The 24695-nt window shown below is 40.4% G+C and overlaps 1 protein-coding gene across 5 annotated transcripts in view; it reads left to right on the top strand.

Moving 5' to 3' along the window:
• The window catches only part of SYT1 (synaptotagmin 1), an 834437-nt gene that overhangs the window by 314207 nt on the left and 495535 nt on the right, over positions 1-24695 (top strand). Inside the window, exon 1 of one of the 5 annotated variants that reach the window (XM_077473910.1) lies at positions 14689-17204. The exons of the other annotated variants lie outside the window; for them this stretch is intronic. The gene's annotated coding sequence lies outside the window, so the exon portion shown is untranslated. Of the gene's footprint in view, positions 1-14688; positions 17205-24695 lie in introns of those variants that run through there. 5 annotated transcript variants of the gene reach the window in all.

Genomic DNA, 24695 nt, shown 5'->3' with positions numbered 1-24695 from the left:
ACTAATTTAACTGGCAATTGCATGGCCATGCAACACTGTACACAACATTTTTATATTTTTTTTCATAAAAAAGGAGCTTTCATCTGATAGAATTTGATCACCACTTGTTTTTTTATTTTTTGCGATATGAATAAAAAATAAAATAAAAAATAAAACAAATTTCTTCATAAATTAAGGTCAAAATGTATCCAGCTACATGTCTTTTGGTAAAAAAAATTCAATAAGGTTATATTTATTGGTTTGTGCGAACATTATACAGATGGAATTTACACACCTATAGATGTTATACTGTAATGGTGGTGATCAGTGACTGTGTGACTGTGATAGGGTGGTGGAAAATATGGTGCTAACAGAAACTATCTGGTAGGGTCACTAATTGACACTGACATTGCTTGTGATACTAATACAATGATCAGTGGTAACACTGTACACTTAAACTGTACTAATGGCTGGGAAAGGGTTAACATGTATGTGCCTAACAATGTGTAATATGTGCTGCTTTTACTATCCGGCTCTTTGCTCAGTACAGTACTTAGTTTTTTTTGTAAACACAAAACTCTGTGTGTCATTGGCCACAGCTGATCAGCTGACTTCAGCCAAAATCATTGGTTGAAATCAGCTGCCAAACTTGTGCTGTGTCCTATCACAGCACAGATCAGCAGGGGGCACATGCACGTGAACCCCAAACCTGAAAGAAAGCCAGTGATGTACCGGTACATTTTCCAGCCTGCCTGTGAGGCTCGCCCACATTAAAATTACTGTGGGCAGATTGCAAGCAGTTAAGGTCCCTATGCCTTTATTTATAGCTTACAGGCATTGTTAGGATTGTGAAAGACCTGGGGCAGCCAGAGAAAAAGAATGAGAAAACACACCAAATAGTGAGTGCAGCCAAAATGCACAGTGGGAGGGTCTTAAAGGAGCATGGTTGCTACAGTATCACAGCCATTGGCTTTTGCAACTGTGAAGCCCTCCTCAAACATTTTAAAATATTCATAACACTATGTAAAAGTGACACTGGGCTCCATTCACAAAAGAATCTTGCATGCAGTATTTAGGTGCTTAGAAACATTTTTCTTAAATATCGCATGAGATTCTGAAATTGTCAATACACTGTTTTGCGGTATTTACTGCAAAACGCTCAAAGGTGTCAGTAAATACCCCATGAAAAGAGGTTAAAGTAAATTTACAGAAGGAAATAATTAGATGCATGCAGTGTTTAAGTAGTGGTCAAGGCAAGAGGTATTTAGAAATTTAAAAATATAATAGCCAACTTTGAGTAGTCTCTGCCTTTCAGTTCTTTCAACAGTAATACATAGAAACCTGACTATGAAATTCATTGGGGTCGATTTACTTAACCACTTGCTTACTGGGCACCTAAACCCCCCTCCTGCCCAGACCAATTATGAACTTTCAGCCCTGTTGCTCTTTGAATGACAATTGCGCAGTCATGCAACACTGTACCCAAATGAAATTTTTATAATTTTTTTTACACAAATAGAGCTTTCTTTTGGTGGTATTTGATCACCACTGGGGTTTTTATTTTTTGCTAAACAACCAAAAAAATAGAACATTTTGAAAAAAAAAATCACGTTTCATAGTTTGTTATAAAATTTTGCAAACAGGTAATTTTTCTCCTTCATTAATTCAGCAGCACGGATAGGCTTTACTGGTGTGCACTGATAGGCTGCACTGATGGGCACTGGCAGGCACAGATAAGGCAGCACTGATAGGCACATATAAGGTGGCACTGATGGGCACAGATAAGGCGGCACTTATGATCACTGATAAGATGGTACTGATGGGTGGCACTGATGGGGGCACTGAAGGCAGTGATAGGTGTTACTGATAGGTACTACTGATAGGTGGCACTGATGGGCACTGGGAGGTGACACTAATGGGCACTGGTAGGGGACACTGATGGGTAGCACTGTTAATGAGGTACTGATTTGTGACATTGATAGGTGGCACTGTGGGCACTGGTAGGTGGCACTGATAGGCGGCACTCCTGTGCACTGGTAGGTGGCACTGGCAGGTGACAAAGGAGGGCACAGATGAGCTGGTGGCTGCTCTCCTTGATCTGGACCGATGTCCCTCTCACAGCCACCGGTGATCGGCTATCAGTGCGAGGAGAAAAAATAGCAGTTTACATAATATCTGTTTACATAATAGATCAGCTGTCATTGGCTGACCACCTGGTAAGGGGTCAGGATTGCCCCCTTACTCTGATGTGTGATCCAGCCAGTCTCATAGACTCACTGATCATGGAGCGCACCACGCGCACCCTGCAGGGGGCACACAGGCCTCTCAAGCACAGGAGGACGTCTGTTGATGCCCTCCCAGCAAAGTAGGTCCATGCTTGTAGTTGTCATTCGACTATAGTGCGGATCTAAAGTGGTTAAAGTATTGGATAGAATAAAGGAGGATTAGAATGCCTGTCAGGTTTTAATTGTAGTCTATGCCCCCATTAGGTAGATTCATCCTCTCCATTTGTCATGTTTACTTTTATCATTTAAAGTAAAAATAAAAGAAAATCCCAAATTTTGGTTTGTCCCCAGAAAAATAACAGAGGGGATATTGTCCAATGGGACACAGATGGCAAGAAACTGACAGTGGTTATAACCCTCCCTTGCTCTACCCAAGGTGCAAAATTGGGCCTATAGTTCTGCTTTAAGGCAAATGGACTGTGCAATTTGCACGTTGCTCCAGAGTTTAGTAAATGAGGTAACATGTACATGTACATTACATGTAGTAAAATATATCTATTTTTTCAGTCATTTTGCCAGATTTTGGGATACTTTTTTGTGTATATACAAGCATATCCATCATTTGCTGCAAACCTCCCAATCACTCCAAACATAATACAATGTACTTGCATATCACAATGCTCTAATCTAAATTGTTAGAACATACGTCATATGTAGTGGGAATACTTTACCTATTCACAATTATTTTTAGAGGTATCTTTGGCTCACATATTCACAAGACAGAAAGGGATTATGAATAGACAAGTATTCTTACAAAGGTGTAGAACTGTCATAAGAGGGATGTCATCAATTGGAAGGTTTCACAGATGGATGCCAAAGTGACACTTTCAAGAACATAAGAGAATGACAATGGCTATTCTCTAACAAGAAAAAACACAGACCTGTCCAAAGATTACTTTAAAGCAGATTTTCTCAATCAGGGTTCCATGGAAGCCGAGGGTTCTTCCAGAGGTTACCAGGAAAAAATGGTATAAAGAAATTACACACATATATAAATACCCTTCTTCCACCAATGAAAAAGACAATGTTGTATATTTTATTGGTGGAAGGAGGGTATTTATACATGTGTTTAATTTTTTTACACTATTTTCATTCAACATTTAACATTTTTAAAGATATTGTGTATTTACTTAATTGAACTTAGTTGTTTTTGATACACCACGTGTGTCCTGTGAAAGCCGTTTCCCTTTGACTGGTATTCTAGTTACCTTTTTTCTTTTGTATTATTACATATGCTGCAGGGATGGCAATGACTTCGTGAGTTTACATATTTCTATGGTTTAAACTATTTTATTAGCAATAAAAACTGACAGGGGTTCTAACTATTCTCCACTGTATCCATCACTCTGGATATTGCATGATATAAATAAACCACATGGTTTCATGAGATAAATACCTCATGCAGTGTTTTAGTAGTGTTGGTGAATTGTGAATATTTTTTTTAAATGCTATGAGCTATATTTCCACAAATTTTAAAGAGAAGAATACAGTTTTGTGAATGGAGCCCAATATCACTTATCACTGAGACCTTGTGCTTCTTACAACAAGGATTTGATAGCATACCTTGGCATGTAATAGCGTGGCTTGGCAAGCTAATGTGTACTTTGTACTTCTATCTTCCTTTGCAGAAATGTCAGTTCACAATGTGTTACTCTGCTCTGTAGGTTCCATGAAGATTGTACAACTGTTCACAAATATACTAAAATGCGAAAGACTTGCTGACTCACGTTGACATTTTCTACCTTCTGTACTTCAAAAACATATAGAACTAGAAAAGAATATTGTAGGACAATTTTTATAGAATTAGCACATCGATGATGGGGAAAGGCACTCGAATACAATCCTTTCAAATATAGTCAAATAGAACATTATCAAATGCAATACACCTTGGAATGGGAAAAGCTCAGTGTGATACATTAATTTTAACAGAGGAGAGATACACATAAAGAACAGCATCCTGTAATATTATTTGTCCAACGCAATCAAGTGTTACCATAAAACATCTGTGGCTGCTTCGTGTGTTGCAGTTTATTGAAAATGACACACTGACACACAAAATGGACAATTTATCTTACTTGCTTTCATATAACAATTTAAGCAAGTAAACGGTAGCTTTTCTCCATGTAGCGGAAATTCTTTTCAATCCATTTATGAGATCTTAGGAATTAAATGGTGTATACTAGACACTGTCTTTTTTTTTTTACCTATTTTAACTACAGCCTGTTATTTTTAGAGAAAACTGAAAATGAATTATTACATTTACATAATACATTTTTGTTAGCACAAAAATTGAAATGATCTAAAAATGACAGGTAACACTCATAATTAAATTGTAAACATTATGATAGCTTGATATACATTTTTAATTTTACATTTCTGTTAGATGAAACTATTTGATTACAGTATTTGATTATGCACAGTAGCTACTTTTAAAACGAGCCTTAGAGTTATTAAACGTTCTTAAATGTTCCTATTCTGTGGGGAAAACTAGAAAAGACCTTTAGGCCGGGTTCACACCGCTGCGATGCGGGAACGCCGCGAATCCGCTGCGTTTTCCCGCATCGCATTACTCCCGCCGGCAGTTCACACTGCCCTATGCGGACGGCTGGGAGTGTCAATGTTATGTTAATGACACCCCCAGATCCGTCCGCATATCGCAGTGCAATCTGCCGACTCGCACAGGAATCGGATCGCATGGTGTGAACCCCCATGCGATCCGATTCTGTTGCGGACCAAAAAAAGGGTCCCGTGCGAGTTTGCTGCGGGAGCGCTGCGAATTCAGCCATACTATCTGTATGGCTGAACTCGCATCGCTACGGAGATCGGATGTGATTTGCGGTGCGAATCACATCCGGATCTCCCCCCGCAGCAGTGTGAACCCAGCCTTAAAGTGGATCTTCAAAAGACAAAATCCACTTGTTCACTAGCACTCCATCCTCCATGTAAAAAGTGGAGTGAAAGTATTATTATTATTGTACAGGATTTATATAGAGCCGACAGTTTACGCAGCGCTTTACAACATTAAGTATGAAATGAGGGGAGTGATGCTGGAGCCAGATTCACTGTCGGAGTGGTGACATCGTACCAGGTAAGTGTTTAGGGACAGAAAATGGTAGTACAGGTAGTGGGACATTTTTTACTATAGTACAGAAAATGTATTTAATTGAAAAAGTATTTAAACTTAACGCTTTAAGTATTTTTAAGGTGTATTACACCATTTTTACACGGAGGGTGAGTAGGTGGTAGTGAATAAGCAGACCTTGCATTTTGATGCAAGCTCCATGTTAAATTCCCTGTAAAACTTTAAAAACATTTAGCCCTCCTTATATAAAATGTTATTTCACTTCACTTCTTACAAGAGTAACACACAGAAACTGCTCTCATGGGCCCCAGCTCATCAGGATGTAGCTTACTGACATGGTAATGAAAGGAAATAGTTTGTAAAGTGCAGTGAGAATAGAAAAAAAAAAATTGCAGAATGCATTTTTACTGCCATCTCCACTTATAAAATATACCAGTATGGCATACCAAACTAAATGTAATGCTAGAGGAGATTAAATGAAGTAAGATAACACCATCTTAAAGCACAACTTCAGCCAAACTTTTCTTTTGTGTTGGCAGCGTGAGAAAGAATATAACATCTTTAGGTTTTTACTGAGGTGTATAGCCCCATTGCTGGACAGAGGTGATGAGAAATCTCTCCAGTAGTAATGGATGAACTTCCGATGGGACGTTTCACGAACGCGATCCGCGAATGTGCCCAAATGTTCGCGAACCACATTCACTTTAATGGCAGGCGAACCTTAAAAACCTCCAGGTCATATTTTCAGCCACAAAATACTTACTAGCTGTGCACACGGTTTGGTGGCCTGGCTCCTGCTCATCATCCAGGATAATGTCATCCTCCTCGTTCTCCTCTCCCCATCCACGGACAACAACAGGGATCCCAGAAAGGTTTAAAGCATGCTCTTCTTCCTCCTCCTCCTCCTCATCCGCCCCGGCACCATCCTCCTCTGACTCCTCTTCAGACTCCTGTTGTTGACTTGTCTCAGATAGAGTAGCCCCCCCGGGAATTCATCCAGCATTGCAACTTCCTCATCTTCCTGCTCCTGCTCCTCCACGGCTTGATCAATGACACAACGCAATGCATGCTCCATAAAGAAGGCATAAGGTATGATGTCACTGATGGCGCCATGGCTGCGACTGACCAGTTTGGTGATCTCATTAAATGGCCGCAGAATTCTGCATGCGTTGCGCATGAGCAGCCACTGGCGCGGTGAAAAAAAAACAAGCTCCCCAGAACCTGTTCTGCCGCAGAGTTTGTACAGGTAGTCGTTAACTGCGCGTTTCTCCTGGAGCAGCCTATCAAGCATATAGAAGGTTGAGTTCGATCACGTTGGGCAATCACAAATAAGACGTCTGACTGGCGGATTGTGTCGCCGATGAATGTCAGCAAGGCGAGCCATGGCCGTGTAAGATCTTCTGCAATGGGCCGAGATTTTCCTTGCCTGCCACAAGATGTCCTGGACCCCAGGGTATTTGACAACGAATCGCTGCAGGACCAAGTTTAAGCTGTGTGCCATGCATGGCACATGTGTAATTTTGCCCTGTTTCAATGCGCTAAGCAGATTGGCACCATTGTCACACACTACTTTACCAACTGTCAAATTGAGCGGTGTTAGCCGCTGATCTGCCTGTGAACGTGTAGCTTTTGGCTTCCAGGTACAACAGACGCAGCACAGCATGGCAACGTCTCACCTGGCATGTCGAATAGGTTCTGGGGATCTTGGGCGGCACAGCGGAAGAGACGCTAGCAGTGGAAAAGGAGGAGTCAGCCGAGGAGGAGAGGGAGGATGGAGTAAGAGGAGGAGAAGAAGAGCCAGGCCTGCATGCAATCCGTGGCGATAAAACCAAATCTACACGGGTGCCACGGGTTACATGCTTGACAGCCGTCAGAAGGTTCACCCAGTGGGCAGTAAAAGTTATATACCTTCCCTGCCCGTGTTTGCTAGACCATATGTCTGTGGTCAGATGTATCTTGGCACCGACACTGTGTGCCAGAGATACATTCACTTGCCGCTGAACATGGCCATATAGCTCTGGGGTGCCCTTCTGTGAGAAATACTTCCTTCCTGGGCCCTTCCATTGTGGTGTTCCAATGGCCACAAATTTTTGAAAGGCCTCCGAGTCCACAAGTTTATATGGCAGTAGTTGGCGGGGTAACAGTTCTGACAAGCCAGCGGTCAACCATTGAGCAAGAGGGTTATCCAGCATCATCATTTTTTTACGCTCGAACATTTGGCCCACGGAAGCCTGCCTTGTTCCAGAAAAACGTGAGGACGGCATGATGGTAGGTGGAGTGGAGGACAATTCTGAGGAGAGAGGAGCAGGAGAAGTAGAAGAGGCTGGACGGTGAGAGCCTGGAGTGTGGCTTTGTGGGTTCCGTTGCTCCCACTGGGCTCGGTGATGCAGCTCATGTGCCTTCTTAAGGCGGTCATCCCTAGGTGAGTGTTGGGCTTAGCGCGACTTATGCGTTGACTGCAAAGGCTGCAGATGGCAACACTATTGTCAGCAGCGGACACGTTAAAAAAAGCCCACACTGCGAAGCCATGTGCCATGTCCTGGGAGCGCCAGATGTGACCGTACATGGTTGATGCCTCGCTCCTGATACATTAGCAGTCTGGTTTGTCCCTCCTGTGCAATGTAAGTTTCGCCTGCTTCTCCTCCCTATCTGCTGGTCCATATCTCCCTCTGAACTCCCCTCCTCTTCCTCTCTTGTGGGCACCCACGTGACATCACTAGACACGTTATCATTGATGTCACCTTCCGCACTGCTATAATTAGAGATCTCGGAGTAGGCAGTAACACCGGGGACCAACCTCCTTGGGCTGATCTGGGTACTGTAGTCAGACTGCTGAGTGGCGGTTGTTGCTACCTCCTCTTTCTGATCCAATGTCAAGAATGGCTGCGCATCGGCAATGTCTTGTGATGCATCGGAAGATAATTCCTGTGACTCAAGCGAAGGGTATATGGTGGTGGTGGTGTTGGTGGTAGTGTCTTTGGGGGTGCACACAGCAGAGAGTGAAGAGGGTGCAGATTGAGAGGATGAGGAGGGTGCAGAAGAGTAAGGCTGAATGAGCCGCTCAACCAAGTCTGGTGCGTCCTTTGACGTAATCGAATGCACCTTCTGCAATTTGCCACTTTGGCTCAAGCCTGTTGCTCCTGCCCTACCCCTACCACCCATGCGGAAGGGCCTGCCTCTTCCTGTGTATGTCCTTTTTTAAATGACCCTGTGGCAAAAGTCTCTAGAGAAGTGCAGTATATATGGAAGAAGGTATATAACACCCCGCTTCAATCTGTCGTTTTGGGGGGCCACTGGTCTATCACACCAGTTATAATTTTTTCTAATTGCGTTTGTCACTCTTTGAAGTATCGCTGCAGAACCGCTCAGCAGTCACAATTCTGCACAGTGGAAATGCACTATACTTTCTATATTTGAAAGTATTTTATATGTGTATTACACCCCTATATACTGCACACCAAATAGTACACCTATACCAGTCCGTAAAAGGACCCTTTGGACCTAATAGTAGCTAGCTAGTAGCTAGTGAATTGCAGACTGTCCCTGCTCCAAACACCAAACTGTCCCTACACTGAGAAACGACAGCTGCAGAATCGGTCAGCAGCATTGCATGCAGTGCACTATAATATGCTTTCTATATTTCAAAGAAAGTATATTATAAGTGTATTACAACCCTATATACTGTACACCTATACCAGTCCTTAAAAGGACCTTTGTGGACCTAATAGTAGCTAGCTAGTAGCTAGTGAATTACAGACTGTCCCTACTCCAAACACCAAACTGTCCCTCCCTACACTGAGAAAAGACAGCTGCAGAATCGGTCAGCACTGCAGTGCACTATAATATGCTTTCTATATTTGAAATAAAGTATATTATAAGTGTATTACAACCCTATATACTGTACACCTATACTAGTCCTTAAAAGGACTTTTTTGGACCTAATAGTAATAGCTAGTGATTAGACTGACTGTCCCTGCTCCACACAGCGTCCTTTCCCTACACTGTCAAAAGACAGAATGTAAAATGGCCGCCAGATCAGGTCTATTTAAAAGGTAGGGGGTGTGTCCATGTGCTGAAATGCCTCAATTGGCTGTCTTGTACCCCATGATGGATGTGCCATGGGTCAAAGTTCTTCACAATGTAAATTAATATGTCCGCTGCGAACAGCGCCAGAAGTCCGCCGGTTTGGCGAATCGCGAACGAGCAAAGTTCGCTACAAACCGACCGCCGGGTGAACTGCAAGGCCATCTCTACTCTCCAGTGGGGAAACAGACTGCAAAGAAACACTTTTTCAGTAAACTGAAGTTCCTGGTGAATTCATGGGGTGAAACCTCCCCAGTAGGGTCAGTGAAAAAAAAAAAGTAACAAAAGCATTTACATTTAACATTTAGGCCTCTTGTACATGATACTCCTGTTTGAGCATATACTTTTTCAGATGTAATTTCAGGCATTATTTTGTGTGTATTTGCGCACATTTTTGTGTATTCTCATGCATTTTTGTGTGTTTTTGTGCAATTTTGCGCAAATTTATTCTCGCATTCTCATTCTGTGCAATATGTAATTGGCCATTAGCGTGCATTTGCAGGCATGAGGCATTAATAACTGACCAAAAATGCATATTTTTCTATTTTTTTTTTTTTTTACTGAACAGTGCACAGCACTTGTTTGTGTGCATAGGCACATTACAATTAACTGGGCTAAATTTTAGCTCAGTAAAAAAAATGCAGCTTTACCAGTGCCCATGAAATGCATCCTGACCAGTGCCCATGAAATGCAGCCTGACCTGTGCCAATGAAATTCAGCTATACCAGTGCCCATGAAATGCAGCTATACCAGTGCCCATTAAATGCAGCCTTACCAGTCCCATGAAATACAGCCCGAACTGTGCCAATGTCTCCTGGTCCCTGGCTCTCTTGTGGCTTGCTGGTCTGACTCCTCTCCTGGTCTGACACGTAATGATATCACGTGGACCCAGTGTGCCTCTGCACACTGGGCCTACTCATCTGCTGCAAAGCTTCCTGGGCTTCTTCTACCCGGGCCAGGCCCTCTTCCCTTGTTTTATAATCATCATGCATGCTGCTGGGACCTGGCCGGTCACGAAAAAGATGGTTGCTACCGCTGTGGACCAGTTTGACCCAGTGAGTTCCAGCAGACTGTGTCAGCTGCCTCCCTTCTGCGGCCTTGCCCTCAGACCATAGCTGGCTCAGTATGTAAAGCAGTGGGGGGAAGCAGAGGCTTGGTCAATATTCGCTTCATAAGACACAGAGACATTTTCCCCCATTTATTCGAGGAAGAAAAGTGTGTCTTATAGTGAGAAAACTACGGTACCTTTTTTCCCTTATTTGTAAATGATCACATACCCTCTGTTCTCAGATTCATATTAGCTGGGGGAGGAGAAGCAGCACACTGAGCTTGCCAGTGAATAGCTGTGCAGCAGGGGTGTGTCAGGACAAGTTTGATCATTGGAGGAAAATATACTGAGTTCCCATCATAGCTAGAGAACTGACCACAATGTGCTCTCCTGCTTAGTGTAGTCAGTTTTTAATTGGAAAGCAAGGGGACTAGCAGAAACACCAGGGTTTTCACATAAAGGAAGCAATGCAAAGCGAACAGGATATTTTCTCATACAAGTACATGTTACAGCAGGCACATATCAGGAATATGAAGTGTTGGGGTAGCAAAAGCTTTAACTGCAGTATTATTACCTAAATATTAATTGGAATTGGATATTTCTATACCTCTGGTGCTCAATAAGAGATGTGGGTAATTGGGGAAGGTTTTATTTTATTTTGGCTCAGTTCACACCTAAACTGGCTGCGGTTTGTCCCTCCGTTTCAGGAGCGAATCAGGGCAAAATCTGTGCCTGAATTTGGCACTGAAACAGAGCCAAAGACTCACAGCCTTTCTGTGCAGTGTGCTCTGCAGCCTCTCCGGGATATGTGAATCGGCTCTATAGAGAGAGGGTCACATTCTCCTGCTATTCAAATTGGATGCGGGGGGCGCCGCCTCCAATTCGCATTGGTGTGAACCCAGCGTTATTTCTTTTGCACATAATTAAAATCACACCCGATTACAAGTGATCTTTTTAAGCTCAGCTTCCCCCCTTTCATGTATCCCCAGTTTAAGATAAGTTTAAGTTTCTTCAATTATTTTTGAATGACATATTTTCCTATTTCATTATTCCTTAATTTACTGGTTACTATTGATGATTTCTACCAGATAATTCTCTCTGTGTGTACAATACAGAAAAGTTGTTTAGTCCCCCAATATGACAGTAATTGCTGACTGTGAAAAATTTATAAAATCTTTTTAATGTACGTGGAGTTTACCGTATATACTCGAGTATAGGCCGACCCGAATATAAGCCGAGGCCCCCAATTTACCCCCAAAAAAACTGGCAAACTTATTGACTCGTGTATAAGCCGAGGGTGAGACATGCCTGTCCATCCCTGTGTGTGTGTCCGTCCATCCCTGTGTGTCCGTCCATCCCTGTGTGTCCGTCCATCCCTGTGTGTCCGTCCATCCATCCCTGTGTGTGTGTGTGTCCATCCATCCATCCCTGTGTGTGTGTGTCTCCATCCATCCATCCCTGTGTGTGTGTGTCTCCATCCATCCATCCATCCCTGTGTGTGTGTGTATCCATCCATCCCTGTGTGTGTGTGTGTCTCCATCCGTGTGTGTGTGTGTGTGTGTGTGTGTGTGTGTGTGTGTGTGTGTGTCCAGCCTACCTGTGTCCCGAGCCTTTGTCCCGAGCCTCCGTCCCGTGCCTTGCCTCCTTGCCTCCGTCCCGTGCCGTGCCTTGCCTCCGTCCCGTGTCGTGCCTTGCCTTGCCTCCGTCCCGTCCCGTCCCGTGCCGTGCCTTGCCTTGCCTCCGTCCCGTGCCCTCTTCGTCGGCGCCTCGGCGGCCATTGTAAAATTCAAAAGCCGCGCCTCCGCCTTCGCCTGTGATAGGCGGAACACTGAATTTCCCAGCAGCCTGTGTTCCGCCTATCACGGACATCGTATCATCCTCGTCCGTAGTACGAGGATGATACGATGTCCGTGATAGGCGGAACACAGGCTGCTGGGAAATTCAGTGTTCCGCCTATCACAGGCGAAGGCGGAGCCGGAGGCGCGGCTTTTGAATTATAGAATGGCCGCTGTCTGTCTGCTCGACACGCTGATCGAGCGGGCAGACAGCGATGACTCGAGTATAAGCCGAGGGGGGCACTTTCAGCCTCAAAAAAGAGGCTGAAAATCTCGGCTTATACTCGAGTATATACGGTAAATAAGTTTTAGGTCATACATACAGAAATCTATTGTTATATTTAAATAAACTAGATGTCTAATTGTATAAGGAAGGTGGGCATCTGAGATTCTGAGGTTTGTATTAATGTAAACTCTGTAGCATAATTATAGTTTTTTTGTTTTTTTTTCTATTATTATTACCAGGAGATCTTTCATAATTATAAAATCAAAATGCACAAAGAGAGGTGCTTTGTTGATCAGCTGCTGATTGGTGATTTCATTATTCATACAGGGAAAACTGTTAGTTATTAAGATAAAACATATCTCACACATGGAAAATTCCTTCGGAAGGTGAATGTACTATACACATCCATTAGCGGGTTGCAGGATGACAGTGTCTTGTTTGTCTAGGTGACAGCTGTCACTCAGTCTCATGTGTGGGCTGAAACGTGTCTCTCACTGGATTTGGCAAATTGCTTTGCATTTACAGGTAGTAAATACAACAAATGATATTAATGTTTTTTCTTTCTTTGTGTGCCTTACCAGCTACAGGCAGTGGCAGTAAGGTGGAAGCGATGACAGGGAACTCTGCCATAAACTTCTCAGGGATAAGTATATCACTAAGTTGTTTGCTTCATTGTACATGCGCTAGTAACACAGCATGCATGCACTGAAATGCATTTTTTTACATTAATTTTCTGCTTGATCTCATCCCAGTGCTGGGTGCACAACCACGGTGGATAGGAGCTTATGGTCATGAAGAAGCATGATATTCTAAATAGAACAGCTGTTTTATCTACTTTATTGCAAATTTCCACTTATGGTCTCACTGGCCTCAATATGTCCTTCGGAATAAGAAAACATTTTTATGTCATACTTATCATATGCATATATGCAACGCAAGAATGAAAAGGGATGCGCAAGCTTCTTTATACATTATAAAGCATTGCCATTTAATAGATGCTAAATGCAGCATAATCAATGACAATAATGCAAGGTACCTTTGTATAATTTGCTTGTCTAATTGCACAGGTTACAACTGCATGAAGCATGTGTAAATTTAAGCAGGTATCTTGTAACATGCTTATGATCTTTATTAAAACTTAATCTTAGATTTATTTATTTTTTAACGTGGTATGAAATATTATAACTAGAAGTGAGCGAATGCAGCATTGCCTCTGATCACCCCAATTTCATCAGTCAGAACAAAGATGGATCTGAATGTCGAAAGATCTATTTAACTTCTATTCCCATATATTTAATAGCTTTGGTTAAGCAAATTATTTCATGCAAATTCAGCTTTGCTGAACACCACTATAAATCACAGATCAGAATTGCTCATCTCTATTTATAAACAAGGGATATAATGATATAGAGTGTAATAAATGAGTTACACTATATAGTTAAAAGTTTGTGCAAACCTTACCATCACACATATAGTATATCATCTTATTGGACATCCCATTCCAAAACTATGGGCATTAAAGTGGAGCTGTTTGCAAAATTAGTACAAGACAAATATGACACATTGGGTGATTAGCAGAACATGTGAACAGCAAAAAATTTGGCAGAAACACAGAACACATTAAAAATCAAATTGCGTGGGGATCCCCCTAAAATCCATACCAGGCCCTTGAGGCCTGATTTGGAAATTAAGGGGAACCCTGCGCTAAATTTAAAAAAATAATAGCGTAGGGGTCCCCCAAAATCCATGATACTTAAAGGAATATTTCATTTTTATTGTTTCACTTTAAGAATTTAAAAAATCACTGCTCCTGAAAAAACAGCCACTTTTAAAATTTTTATGACAATAACTTGCATATAAGCTTTTAAAATTAGCACTTTTGATTTTTCATGTTAGTGTCTCATAGACTTTAATGGTGTACTGGTGGCTTTCGAATTTGCCGTGAACACCACATATTGTTCGCTGTTCAAACTTACATTTGACTCGAACATCGGACTCATTCCTAAGGGGGATTTACTAAAACTGGTGCATACAGAATCTGGTTCAGCAGTGCATAGTAAGCAGTCCGCTTCTAGGTTTTATTGTCAAAGCTTAATTGACAAGCTGGAGTTAGATGCTGATTGGTTACTATGCACAGTTGCACCAGATTTTGTGTGCATCGGTTTTAGTAAATCTTCCCCACTCTCACTAGCATTTATAAAGCAGCATTTGGTTTTCTGATTCCCCCATAAAATTGTTTTGTTATATGTGTGGATCCTGTCAGTGAGTCTGTTTTTTCAACTTTTATAAACAGACCAATTTGTCCAGTAAGATTTGCTGTTAGAGGGTTACAAACCAAAGTGGGGGTGGTCTATTTTCATATAGTTAAAACCTTTATCCCAAAATGAAAAGGTCCAGTAACTGTTTACTGTGTACAAGAGACAGCTAGAATTTGCTTTCTGTTTGTTAGTCGCCTAACTAGAATCCAAATCTAAATCTACTAGTTCACCACTACAACTCACATATTAAAAATGTTGCTGTCCATTAGTGGCTGCACTGATCCTCCACAGATACACGGAAGGAGTAAATGTAGCCACCTTAACAAAGGAGGCATGTTACTGGCAGAAGTACCAGGTAAAATTAGAGGAAAAAGAAAATTAGTGCAGCCAACATTTCTAAAGACTAGTATTCTGCAATATATCATTTTTTTTATTCAAGTGTATAAATATTTTAGGTACACTTTATTACAGAAAAACCTGCCATCCTCCACCATCTTTGTGGCTATAACATCCTACACTCTTCTTGGGTAGCATGTCTGTTAGGATTTGTGCCCAATCAGCCAAAAGTGCATTTGTGAGGAAGGGATGTCAGAGGAGAAAACCAGACTTGCAATTGTAGTTCCAGTTGTAGCTTCAATTAAGCCAAATCTTCATTAAGGTTAAGGACTCTGTTCCTTCACAATAAACCCATCAAACCATGTCTTTATTGAGCTGGCACAGACAATAACCTTCCCCAAACTGTTGCTACAGTGTTGCAAGTCATCAGTTTTATATAATTAAAATGTACGGTGTAGCATTATCAGTACTCTTCACAGAAAGCACAATTGTTTGGAGTGTGTCCATAAACCTTTCGGCAATACGGCATAGATGTGATGGTCTAGTATCCATAAACTTTTGTCCGTATAGTGTATATATGAAACATACAAAAACAAAATGAATGATAGATAATAACATTGTTCTTGATCTTTCTCTGAAAATGCAAGTAGTGATTAAGGAAATTATTTGGAGTATCCTGAAATGCTTTGAATTGTAGTGTGGCTATACCAAAGCAGACTTTGCAAAAAGCTTTGATACTTTGATACAGAATGAAAAATATGGAGAAATGTATTGGTGGTAAATTGAATATATACAGTGTGTTCCTCTTGCGAAGAGTAAATATACTTTTACATGCCAATAATATTAGACCTCATAAAAACTAGAGGAAATGAAAGTGGACATATTGCCCACAGAAATTAGAATATCCATCTGTTCCAGGCTTGGAGCAGATTGGCTGACTTGTATCTGGTGGGTATATGCAAAGTAATTTCCGGTACACAAACGTATATGCTCACAAGGTGCACTTATTTTTTGGCTCTTTAAGAAAAAAACATTTTAAAAATGTGTCTCCTCTCTCCTAAATGCCATCCACCTTGAATGAACAGCATATAGACTAGTACCCTCATAGCAAGAGGTTGGCCAGCATATGTTAATAAATGTTCCTATACTAACACCAACAGGTAATTTTAGTAGGGGACCTAAAAATAGAGTACTAAATATGTCAGACTAAACTATCTACTACACCACAGATGACTACAAAATTAAAAGTTGGTTCAAGAGCATGGGGGTTCTATATGAAGGTTAGCGATTTTGCTTTTTATAAGTTCCCTCTTAAAACACCAGAGCAGCAAAGATATATGGTGGGTTTAAAGTTCACAATTTTGGCAGCAAACTCCATTGAAATCTTGATAATTTAATTCTGGCCAGTTATAGGGCTAATTAGTGTGCTATTGTCAAACAAAGACTCCAAAAGTCATACACTTTAATGGTTGACATGAACCAATGGCAAAGTGTAAAGAAAAAACTGTCTTCCTACACAAAATTATCAGTTCTCCATATCATTTCCAAGACATACGGAAAATGCATGTCCACCACAATGTATGGTATATGTTTATTGCCATTCGTTCTGAAAGGCACCTAAATGCACATATGCAGTATAATGCATCAAAATGCACAGATGTGAATGCTCTGTTTTTGAGGTAACCTGCATTGGCTATAAAAAGTACAGATACATTTTAATGTGCATTAAGGTCACATTCAAAGTAAATGTGCTGCTTTAATACAACATGTATCAGCAGGAAAAACAAACAAGTGTGAAGTGGACTTTAGGGAACGATGATTGCATCTTTTACAAGGTTTAAATAAAAATAAAAAATACTTCTAGTTTGGAAAATTAGAACTTAGCAAAGTCTATCATGAAAAAGAATCATTCATTTTCTGTGCATATTTTAAGAAGTTTGCTCATCAGCTGGTTCAAAGCAACCAATCAACTTCCAATTGCCACTTTTCTAGTGCAAAACAGAACATTACCGGGGACATGATTAGTTGCAATAGGAGGCACTTCAACTCTTCAATTCCTCTAGATTTTAGAGGTAAGGTCCAATCATTTTTGTTTGCCTGCAAGCGCATGCAGCATACTGAGCTAGTTGCATTTTAATTATAGAATTGTCTTGCGAGTATTTCTAAACTGTTACTCAAGTTATGGCCATTTAATTCCAATGTGAAGGGCATTTTTCCTATAATGGTAATTTTGTTTTTAATAGCACCAGTTTCAAAAATATTTCTGAAAGATATTGAGATGTTTTTGTTTTTCATTTATTTTATTTGTATTTTTTTTAGAATGGGGGTATTAGGGAGTTGTTAACAAAAAATTATGTTCTTTGTAATTTATTATATCTGAAATTATTTAAATGAATTACTGGCCAGGAACTCAAGTGATACTTTAAGTCTATTTGGTGGTATCTCCAGAAGATTGCTTGTTATGAACGACTAAGGTGCTAAATATGATAGCCTAACACATTGCACTTGTGATTACTAGGTGTATGATGAAGACAATATGATATTATTATATGAATGCACAAACGATATGATTCTGTTATTGTGTTTAACTACAGTGCAACAACATAATTTCTTCCACCTAACCACTGACAGCTGCAATGACACTCCTGGGAATAGCTAATGATATGTTACAAAAGGGAATGAAAATGGAACTGCGTTCTACTATTTTTATTGTTGCATAATATAATGTAAAATTTGTACGAATAATTCCTCTTTAACACTGACTGGTAGGGATAAAACATCTGTTGAACAATTGTGCTCCAAACCATGTGTAGCAAAACATTGCTCTTCAAGTACTGGAAGCCAGCCACACTGAATAAATGGAGGATGTTCTAGAACAGCTAGGTCAAAGCTATATAAGAGAGTGAAGCATGGGGTTTTGCACTGTACTTGTAGCTCACATCCTTTTATTTAAAAGACCAATGTACAAGCACAGCTAAACATGAAACCATCAATATGATTAATGGTAATTGTGCCTAATTGAGCCAGAGTTTTCCTGTATGGTTGTGAAAAGGTCTTTCCAATAAAAGGATTTAAAGTGGAAGGTTACTATAAACCAGCTTTTATATATTGCACACTCAGTTCTGCCCCTTGCCCTGCATACAGTTTGTAATAAATTGCATTATAAATACCATTTTTAAAATTTTCTACATGGTTGCATGACAACAAAGCTCTGGCTCAATTCTTCAATGGGTAGGACTGACAACGAGCTATATTCATTAGCACAATAACATCACCCTCCTGTGTCCACTGCTCTAAGCCATTGTCATAGGAAAGAGAGTTTCCTGCCACAAGTCACAGAGAGGAGTGAAGGCTAGAGCTTTGCAGTTGCATGACTGCAAGGAAAAATGTAAAAAAATGTATGCAGGGTAAGGGGTAGCACTGCAGAGGCAACATGAAAACGCTGATTTATAGTAATGGTTCCTTCTACTTTAAAGTGTTTCTAAACCAAACCCAAGAATAAAACATATATAGCTGCTTAACAGTTCTCATATGTGGTGGGTTTGTTCATTTTATTTTTCAGGTTTGTATTACCTTTATTTGGTGATGCTGTCATTAATACACTTCTTTCCTTATGGTAACACTGTACTGTATCTATGGAGTTATCAATCTAGGCTGCTCTCCTGATTTGGACTATGAACATTTCCCTTTTTGTAATCTTCTTAACAAACACAGGGGAATGTGTTCTGTAATCTACAGAAGAGATATGAGAAGACTGATAACATTATTAGAGATTTCAGTTTGGTACACAGGTATTTACAAGAATACTGGATTTCCAGCAGAATTAATAGGTATTTTCTGTACTTGCAGAAAATATATGTAGCCTTAAAAAAATAAACTAATGCAGCCAGCACTTCTAAGGATGCATATATTACACTTTTATTATTTTGTTTATGTTGGAAGCTCAGAGGAGATTTGTAGTAGTTTTGTATGTGATGGACAGAGAGGCCATCTGTAACAAAGACCTGAAGCGCCAAACTGTATGTTGTCTACTGGGTGCTCGGCACCAATGACAAAGTCAGAGGAAGATGGACGGTCCTAAAGAACAATTTTAGGGACTTGGGCGCTAAATTGAGGAAAAGGACCTCCAAGGTACATCGAGCCACACCAGAAAGGCAGAGGGAGATTAGGGAAGTAAACAAGTGTCTGAGGAGCTGGTGTAGTGAGGAGGGATTTGGGTTCCTGGAGGACTGGGTCGACTTCTCAGTTGATAACCAGTACTATAAAAGGAATGGACTACATCTAAATGAGGAGGGTGCAGATCAGCTGGGAATGAAGATGGCCAAAAGGTTAGAGGTGTTTTTAAACTAGGCGATGGGGGGGTCCAGAGGTAGAGATCAGTCAGTGCAGAACATATTCCAGAGGGTAGTTTTGGGGGCATTAGTGGTAGGTTGACCAAAGCACATAAACCCAAGGTAATTATAGTAGCAAGTCCTAGTTGCAATCTCGGAACAGCCAATAAGAGGATAATATGCAACTGGCCTCAACTATGTGGCATGTTCACCAATGCAGGAGCCTGGCAGACAAGATGGGTGAACTAGAGATACTGTTGTACGAGGAGGATTTGTATTTTGTGGGAGTTTCAGAGATCTGGTTCAACAGCTCTCATGATTAGCTGGCAACCATTCAAGGGTATACCCTTTATTGCAAGGATAGAGAGGGTAAAAAGGGGGAGGGGTATGCCTATATATCAAGAATATTGTACATGTGAATTTGAGAGATGACATCACTAAGGGAGCTAGGGAGGAGGTGGAATCCTTACGGGTAGAGCTCCAAAGGGATGAAGTTAAGGGGAAAATAATACTGGGAGTAGGCTTTAGGCCCCCTAACCTGAGGGAGGAAGGGGAGAGAGATCTCCTATCACAATTTGGATTAGCAGCAAGGATGGGAAATGTTATCGTAATGGGGTATTTTAATTATCCAGACATAGACTGGGCGGAAGGAACCACGCATTTATCTAAGGCTCACCAGTTCCTAAATATCTTGCAGGACAATTTTATGGGTCAGATGGTAGACGCACACACTAGAAATAAAGGGTTACTGGATCTACTGATTACCAACAATACAGACCTAATCACGTATGTGGAAATACGGGGAAATTTAGGTAACAGCGATCACAGGTCAATTGGCTTCAGTATAAGTAACACAAATAGGAAACATAAGGGGAATACAAAGACACTGAATTTCAAAAGAGCCAACTTCCCTAAACTACAAACCTTGCAAGAAGGCATAAATTGGGATAAAATTTTAGGAACAAAGAACGTGGAGGAGGGATGGGTTTGCTTTAAGAGCATATTAAATAAGGGCATTAGCCAATGCATCCCATTGGGTAATACATTTAAAAGAGTGAACAAACATCCTGGATGGCTTAACTTCAGTGTAAAAATGCATATAAAAGTAAAGGAGAATGCCTTCAAAAAATACAAGGTTGAGGTATCATTAGCAGCATTCAGACATTATAAGGAATGCAACAAGAAATGTAAGGGTGCAATAAGGGTGGCTAAGATAGAACTTGAAAGACACATAGCGGAGGAGAGCAAATGAAAATCCCAAGATATTCTTTAAGTATGTAAACAGTAAAAAAGGGAGGACAGACCATATTGGCCCCATAAAGAATGAGGAAGAACATCTGGTTACAAAGGATGGCTTGCACCCGAGGGTACTTGGGGAACTCAGTCAAGTAATTGCCAGACCATTGTTCCTAATTTTTACTGACAGTCTACTGACTGGAATGGTGCCAGCTGATTGGAGAAAGGCCAGTGTAGTACCGATATTTAAAAAGGGCCCAAAATACATCCCTGGGAATTATAGACCAGTTAGCCTAACATCAATAGTATGTAAACCCTTGGAGAGGATGAAAAAAGGACTATATACAATATTTTAGTAATGAGAACAGTATCATTAGCTGTAATCAGCAAGGATCCAAACTAATCTATTAACCTTCTATGAGGAGGTGAGTTGTCATCTAGATAAAGGAAGTCCAGTAGACGTGGCGTATCTGGATTTTGCAAAAGCATTTGACACAGTTCCCTTAAAACGTTTACTGTACAAAATAAGGTCCGTTGGCATGGACCATAGGGTGAGTACATGGATTGAAAACTGACTACAAATGCCAGTTCAGAGGGTAGTGATAAATGGGGAGTACTCAGAATGGTCAGGGGTGGGTACTGTGGTCCCCCAGGGTTCTGTGCTGGGACCAATCCTGTTTAATTTGTTCATAAATGACCTGGAGGATTGGGCAAACAGTTCAATCTCTGTATTTGTGAATGATACTAAGCTAAGCAGAGCAATAACTTCTCCACAGGATGTGGAAACCTTGCAAAAAGATCTGAACAAATTAATGGTGTGGTAAACTTCATGGCAAATGAGGTTCAATGTAGGAAAATGTAAAATAATACATTTGGGTGGCAAAAATATGAATGCAGTCTATACACTGGGGGGAGAACCTCTGGGGGAATCTAGGATGGAAAAGGACCTTTCGGTCATAGTAGATGATAGGCTCAGAAATAGCATGCAATGCCAAGCTGCTGCAAACAAAGCAAACAGAATAATGGCATGCATTAAAAAGGAATTAATTCTAGAGATAAAATAATTCACCCACTCTACAAGACTCTTGTTTGTTTTTATAGGCCAGGTCTGGCCGCACCTAGAGTATGCTGTCCAGTTCTGGGCACCAGTCCTCAGGAAGGATGTACTGGAAATGGAGCGAGTACAAAGAAGAGCAACACAGCTAATAAAGGGTCTGGAGGATATTAGTTATGAGGAAAGGTTGCGAGCACTGAACGTATTCTCTCTGGAGAAAAGACGCTTGAGAGGGGATATGATTTTAATATACAAATACCATACTGGTGACCCCACAATAGGGATAAAACTTTTTTGTGCAAAAAACTTGTGGCCACGCATTAAAGCTAGAAGAAAAGAGCTTTAACTTTAAACTACGTAGAGGGTTCTTTACTGTAAGAGCGGCAAGCATATAGAATTCCCTTCCACAGAGGGTGGTCTCAGCTGGGGGGCATAGATAGTTTCAAGAAACTGTTAGATAGGCACCTGAATGACCGCAACATACAGGGATATACAATGTAATGCTTACATATGACACACATAGGCTGGACTTGATGGACTTGTGTCTTTTTTCAACCTCACCTACTATGTCTTTAGCTGTTTTCAGTATGTGGTTTAGTTAAAATGTATTAAAAAAAAAATATATATATATATATATATATACATATATATATATACTAAGAATGTGTAAAATGTTTTATGGTTGAATATGCCAGTCAGTAATCTTTAAACTTATCATAAAAATATCAGCACATAGAGGCAATTGCCAATCTAATTTTTCTGGTAGTTGTGGCAGACTAAGCAGTAGGGGTCTCGGTGTTGCAATATATTTAATATCTTTGTGTTTATCTTGTATATGTTATTTCAATAATGAAGCATCCACATACTGTCCAGCTAATTTGTCAACACAGCACTTCTGAAGCCAATGATCTGCTCCATTTACCTATCAACCTTTATATTTTAGTATCATTATCCCAATGTGTGGTGGTATGCTGAAAAATTCAGTTCAATTGCATTTAGTATTCAGTAACACTAACTATATTGCTTTAACTGTACTCGTTTTGTTCAGTGATATATGTTGCATTTTTGCTGTGGTATTTTGATTACAGCTGGCTTTAGTAGTCTACATTTGTGTACGGAATGGTAATACAGATTCAAAATTCTGAGGGGAGATTTAAGTGAAGTGAATTAAACCAGGGTTTGCTTCAGACATCCCTTGATGCAATAAAAGTTCAATTATTTTATATACTCTGACTATAAAAAGTGAATGTACTCTTTATCTTCGTTTACTTTAATAAATCATCCCCCGTAGGAGGGATTATTTTGGTACTGCTTGTACACTTAGAAAATTTACCAGACAGTCACTGCTCCTACGATATCATATTCGTGCACAAGCAATTGTGTGATGTTTAAGGTTTTTTTTTTTTTTTAATCTCTTAATAATTGTAAACAAGAAAATATGCATTCTTAAAAAAGTGGCCTAAAATCATTAGGCTATTTAGGTTTAGATTTTCCAAACGAAGCATACAATATTTGTCTGCATAATCACTTTCAGCCAATTGTTGTCTTTGAAATCCAATGCACATAAACGTGTTGCAAAATGAAATGAAAATATCTTTACACTTAACTTCTCTGCCATGTCAGAAAGGACTGTAAACAGTGGCACCAAGCATGCAGTTGCAGGTATAGTCAGAGAAATCTCAAACAGCCCTCCTGAAAAATGTCCTTTTACTTCTTAAGAATTTAAACAAAATTATACATAATACAATTTTATTAACTGAATTACAAGCGGTACCCTAGTTACAAACATCTGACTTACAAACTGAGTTAGACAATAAGAAACGAGAGGAAATCTACCCCTAGGAAGGGAAATTCCCTCCTGTAAGAGTTATTATGGGAAAAAGGTACCTCCACTGATACTTTATCACCAAGGCTTGTTTCCACAACAACCCAAAAATTTCAAAATCCAATTGTCTTTGGGACAGTGAGGTGAAATCTTCTGAACAGGGGCACATACAGCAAAACAAACATTACAGGGTGTTAACCCTTCCCTATGCGGTCCAAAAAGCTTAAAAATAGTTTTGTTGGCTGGAGCTACACTTAAGAAATGTACCTGTTCCGACTTACAAACAGATTCAATTTAAGAACAAACCTACAGACCCCCATCTTGTTTGTAACCTGGGTACTTCCTGTATCTTGTTTTCTAAAAGCTCCTGTGTAGCGCAAGGGCTTTGTTTGAGATGGCCACTGAGTACTATGAACAATAGAGGTCATAAAAGAACACATTGACACTAAATCTGTGATAATGCCTTCGGTGTATTGGTGTCAACAATGTATCTATCTCGTCTTGTTTTAAAAGTGGGAAAGGAAATGGGTTGCATCAATAAAGAGAATTGTATTCATATTATCGCTATCTTAAACATTGCACGAGTATAATCATTTTTTTTTTTTTTTTTCCTTTTTTTTTTTTTTCAAATAACGTTTTATTCACTATCAGTGGTAACATAGATATATAAACAGTACAGAAGTGCAATGAAAGGCAAACATATATAGGGCCATGCAAGAGTAAATATAGATATGTGACAGGCAGCAACCGAGCACAGGCATGTGCAATAGAATCCAGTAGTTCGGGCGATAGAGTGTCACGGGGCGGAAGACACCATAAGTCAGCCATCCACCCCATAACCCCCACGACCCAGTGCGAGCTGCCATGTGGCCCATACCAGACACAAAATGCATAGCAGATGAGAACCGCTATAAAAACAGGAGAGGTGAGAAAGGAAAACAGAGAAAGGAGAAAGAAAAGAAAGAGAAGAAAGTGCCAGAGATCCAGGTCGTCATACCTTAACCATTTCGCCCCTAGTCTTCCCGCAGCCGCCATCTCTCCCATACTCGGTCAAATTCCTCCAGCCTGTCCCTCACTCTGGCCGTCATCTTCTCCATTAATTCCACATCCTTAATCC

Source organism: Lithobates pipiens, unplaced genomic scaffold, assembly GCF_037356315.1.
Source record: "Lithobates pipiens isolate NorthernLeopardFrog02 unplaced genomic scaffold, aLitPip1_a1.2 Scaffold_8, whole genome shotgun sequence".
NCBI lineage: Eukaryota > Metazoa > Chordata > Amphibia > Anura > Ranidae > Lithobates > Lithobates pipiens.
This window is presented reverse-complemented; position numbering and strand designations above follow the sequence as displayed.